The sequence below is a fragment of the Pinus tabuliformis genome, chromosome 2_2, assembly GCF_031772625.1.
Source record: "Pinus tabuliformis cultivar Carrire ecotype Pingquan chromosome 2_2, CPIR1, whole genome shotgun sequence".
NCBI lineage: Eukaryota > Viridiplantae > Streptophyta > Pinopsida > Pinales > Pinaceae > Pinus > Pinus tabuliformis.
This window is the reverse complement of record NC_142300.1, coordinates 952,885,566-952,890,496: the sequence shown is the minus strand read 5'-3', so window position 1 is coordinate 952,890,496 and position 4,931 is coordinate 952,885,566. Positions and strand designations below refer to the sequence as shown.

The following is a 4,931-nucleotide window of genomic DNA, read 5'->3' as shown; positions in this document are numbered from 1 at the left end:
GTATGTACTAAAGTGGAAGTGCTGTTAATGGTGGTCCTCTTGCTAATGCAGTCAAAGCCCTTAATTGACTCTCTGTAGCTGAAGATTTTCGTGCTGTAATGCCGATATTGAAAGAAGGTACATAGCGTCTCCAGGGGTTATGTTCCTTATCCTTTATGTTAAATAGTCAAAAGTAAAACACAAGAAAATGGGGAACCAATGAAGTTGACCAAAGAAATGAAGAAATGGGTATTGCAAAAGAAGAGGGTGTACACAAGCCATGTCATTTTATAAGCTGCTAGTATTAAAAATAAATAAAAATTGTAGTTATATCCTTCCAGGATTTAACAGGGTTTAAGAAAAATGCCATTTCCAAGAGTGCAAATATAATGAAAAAAATTCAAAAAGATATATTTAACATACCTGGCCTTGAAAGTATCGGTTTTGCTATCATAACTAAGCTCTGCGTCGTAACAAGATAGCATAAACCCAACATGTCCACACTGCACAAAATGAAATCATCATGAATTAGTCCAACTCATATATCATTCTAATACCTGTCTCATGTTTTCCTTAAAACCAACTATTTCTCCAGAAATCATTGAAATCAAGCAAATTTAAATGAAATCTAGCAAAAAATACAACTATGTTTGTCATTATTATTGGTAAGGTTTAAAAAGGCATGTGACTACTTGTACAAGGCACCAAGCTTCACAAGAAAATCTATATTGACCTTATAATTTTGTAAGATAATTAGAAACAGTGGCCTTATATTTTGATAATTTAGCAAGCAACCAGCAACATTTTGTCATTCATTCCCAGCCCTCAGAATTCCTTGCCTCAGGCCAAGAGGCTATTTACAGAATTTTGGTACCTACCTCGCGATTGTACACCTGAGCTAGAAACCAAAATTTACCACTTTCAAGTGCCAGATACCACACCATCACTGAATCACTGGGTGGGCCGCTTTTGCCTCCTTTGTTAATCTCTGGCCGTAATCTCAACCACGAAAATTGCCAAATGCAAGATAGGGACCTCAACCAGGCGTTAACTTTGCAGCCATCTAACACCCCTGTCTCATTACTCATTGTAACAGTCCATTGCCATTCACGGTAGGCTGCAGGACCAATAACCTTCCCCCATTTTGCTTTCAAACGAGGTTCCCACAGGTGATTGCTCCTACACCTCTCCCTTAGATCTCCGCAAACACATGCCATGTTACATAGGCTGGCAGGTGAAAGCCTGCTTAATATGCCTTCCAGTGCCAATTCAGGTAGATCTAAAATAGAAAAGTCTTTTACTTCTTCTACATTGTCTACTTTTTGAATACATTTTCTCTTCAAACCCGTTGGAGCAGACATTTTTACCAAGCTCCTCTTTCTGGTAAACACAGTAGAGGTGTTTTCTTTATAAGGAACTATTTCTTTTATTCTGGGCTCTTCACATGCTTGGTGATGCATGTTAGAGTGCCAAGTATTCTGAGTTGAGTTATTTTAGTTTCATATTGTCTACATATGGCTCTTGGGCCTTTACTCAGATTTTAGAAGTGCTATCATTTTCATTTTGGAGGACAGGTTTTTTCAGTCGACATTATTTACTGTAGATTACAGCTGCTGGCTTATAATGTGGATAAGTTTAGGTCCTGTTCATCTTTCTGAAAGGTAAATGAAATGGTGTCATTGGTTGCCATCTGAAAGTTTTTGTTGCCTGGATATCAATTTTCCTCGTGGTTTACTTACATCAGCTGCTTCCTTAACTGTATTATTTTAATAGATCAATGGAGACCGCATTCGTAAATGTTAATCTGTGCTTTTTGTTGGTTAAATGATCTGTGTTTTTCAATACCAGAGAGCAGGTTGGGCTCTAGAGCCCAAATGGCAAGATTCCTTCTACATTAAACAACAAAAACATGTCAGCATTTTACCCTTAAATCACATTCACAAACTTGAGTTTTATATCATTTGGATGTTCAGCTTTTGAAGATGCTTCAGACACTCACAATGGGTTGCACACTGCTATTACTCTGTTTTGTTTTCGAAAACTCTCAATTGCTTAGAAATTTGCAGATATGGACATAAATCCAATTCCAATATCAATTTACCATGTCCAATAATCTCAAGATTACAAATGATAAGAAACCATCATTACAGCCACCATAATAAAGAAATAAACTACACCTTGAGTCAAAGGAAACAATATTTTGCAAAGAGAATAACATAAAAATGCGCCCTGAACAATTATTCAGAAAACTGAGGAACTGTGTAAGTAACTGTAATTCTTATCCTTAAACTTTCATCTTTTTCTGTTATAAATGTGATGGTGGTTAAATGAATGTATAAGATTTTTAATATTTATGGCCTTTTCTTATAAATTTTGGTTAACAATTGTTGTACTGGAAAGCACGGTGGCGCTAATGGAGATGAGGAAGAAGAGCCACAACATTGGAAAGAAGATCTTTGTGGCAATTGAGATTAGCAGCAATGCCCTCCCTTGCGAAAAAACCTGAGGATTTCTCATTAGGTCCTTCTCTAGAGATATTCAATATTTGTCATGCTTGTATTAGTAAGTTGGCCTCATGAGAGGTGCATAACACAAAAATGTGTACATTAGAAAAATTTCATTCAACTTGGAATATTGTTTGAAGTTCATTTTATAAGGATGAGGCATTGCTCACTACCAAAGAGTCTGAATTTGCATGATTGAAAAGCGTTGCTTGGATGATGCTACATGCACATGTTTACGAAAGAAAACTAGGTCTATGTGTTGCTTGTCTGTCAAACACGGATGTTTAGATCTGATATAACTGCCACCATTCATAATTTGACATATGACTTGCCTGCATGGTCTGTCAGCATATATCCCATTGCAAGAATGTGGCATTCAATACTGCAAAGGTGAGTTGGTTTTCCTTGGTTGCATGAAGGTTAATTGAATTGGCATTGAACTGTTACCCATCTGGCAGTGTTCCTACTCATCATTTTGTGTATTGCATAATCATCTATCATTTCTAAAAAGTTCTACTTTTGTCTGGGATAATTTTATTGGGCTATGAAGGTGGTTATTATTAGGGGTCTGATTAGTCAGGTGATAAGATTTAGAAAGCTCGTGTTTGTCTAGTGGTAGAGAAAATTAGGACACCAAGCAAAAGTTATCAAGCAACCACAAATATGGTGTTAATATTTAGAAAAAGCGTAGTTATCACACGAAGCAACAGTGTGTGCTTTTCTTAAATATTTGCAACCAAGTGATTAAGAAAGTTGAGGTAAACTCTCTTGCTGATTCATCATTGTATCACCTTTTATTGAGTACTTGCCACACTCCCTTTCCTGGTTTTTTTGTTTTGTCCAGTATATGTTGGTTGATTATTGTTCTGCTAATACTGTTGTCAATCTAGGAGTGTATCAGTAGTGAGTTTGTGCATTTCCCTGTTCTTTCTGATGGTCATAACATAAATTACGGAGAACACATGAAATACTGTGATACTGTTGAGTAAACAATGAATGGGAATCAGTCCTGTAGTGTGCTTTCTTAAGTATTCATTGTGTATACACTATATAGTCAACTAATTTAATGTATATATGAAGTAATGTTCCATTAACTTATTAAGTTATTTGTGAAGGGTGGTTGTTACTCTGTTCATGTAAATATCAGCAGTTGTATTTTTTTCAGTAAACGTCTGCCTTGCAATTTTGAGATGCAGGACTGCAAATTCACATTTTTGGAGTTGATTGGGTTTATCTCTTATGTTTTTGTTATGTTTTTTTGTTGGGATTTTGGAATCAAATGAGTGGGATTTTTGTCCATTATTTCGCTCTCTTTAAAAAGACTTCTATGAACGCTTTCTCATCCAATTGCACAAACCTACTTTTTGGTTCATCTATATAAATGATACTAAATGAATTTTATGAAAAGCAACTTACAATTATTTAATGTTTTAGTTATAGTGTGAACCACCAATGTAAGTGATTTGTTTTAATATTTGCAAATCTAATTCCCCGCTTTTCAATTACCATGTAAAACACTGTAATTTACTTTTCCGCTGGTACACGCTGGTCATCGTGGTTAGTGCCTTCGTCACCACTGAGCTTTATATATGCTTGCCTATCTATATAGGTTTCCTCCTTTTATTTGTACCTTTTGGGACAATTGCTAGTATACTTTTAAAAGATTTAATATATGTATTATAATATAGTTTTAAACTAGGTTAACTCCTTGAATCAATAAGCATATATCGCTCTCAACGTCCTCTCATCATTAATTGTACAATTTAGGGGTTTTAATTAATACGTTATAAGAGAGATAGAAATAAAATATTTTAATTGATTTAATTCCTTTTTGAATTTGTAAGTATTAATTTTTTTCCCATTTGTATTCCTTGGATGGAGGTAGGATTTTTTTGGATTACTTATTAAAGAGACGTAAGAGATTTTTGGAATGTTTTGTAGAATTTAATAAGAAGAGTTGGAGTGAGTTCAATTTTTTATTTTTAATTATATTAAGGTTAAATTTACAAAATTATGCAAATGATTTAATATAAATTTTTTATTATGTAATATTGGAGAATTTAAGTGATAGGGGAGGCAATTGGGATATTTTGACAAGATCCAATTCTACTATTTTATGATATCCCAACTTGAAAAGAAATCACTTTGTTTTTTAGAATACCTATTGTAATGGGTAGTTCAACAACCATCCATTCACATATTTTAGAGAATAAGTGGAGATTTTATGAGTTTTTTTATTTTAGAATAAGGCATCGAAAATTTTAATTTAATTATCAATAATAAGTAGGTGGGTGATAGAGATTTGAAACCTCATTGGAATATTCTAAAATATTTTAATAGTCACAAATAAAAGATTGAGATTTATCTCAAAAATAGTTATATTCTTTTCATTATTTTAATTAAATTGATTAATTAAAAAAACGTTATATGAAACTTTCTTAATTGATG

At 33.8% G+C, this 4,931-nt stretch overlaps 1 pseudogene; it reads right to left on the bottom strand.

Moving 5' to 3' along the window:
- Positions 1-231: 231 nt before the first annotated feature.
- Positions 232-1,439, bottom strand: LOC149196365 (F-box protein At2g32560 pseudogene; annotated as a pseudogene).
- Positions 1,440-4,931: the final 3,492 nt, after the last annotated feature.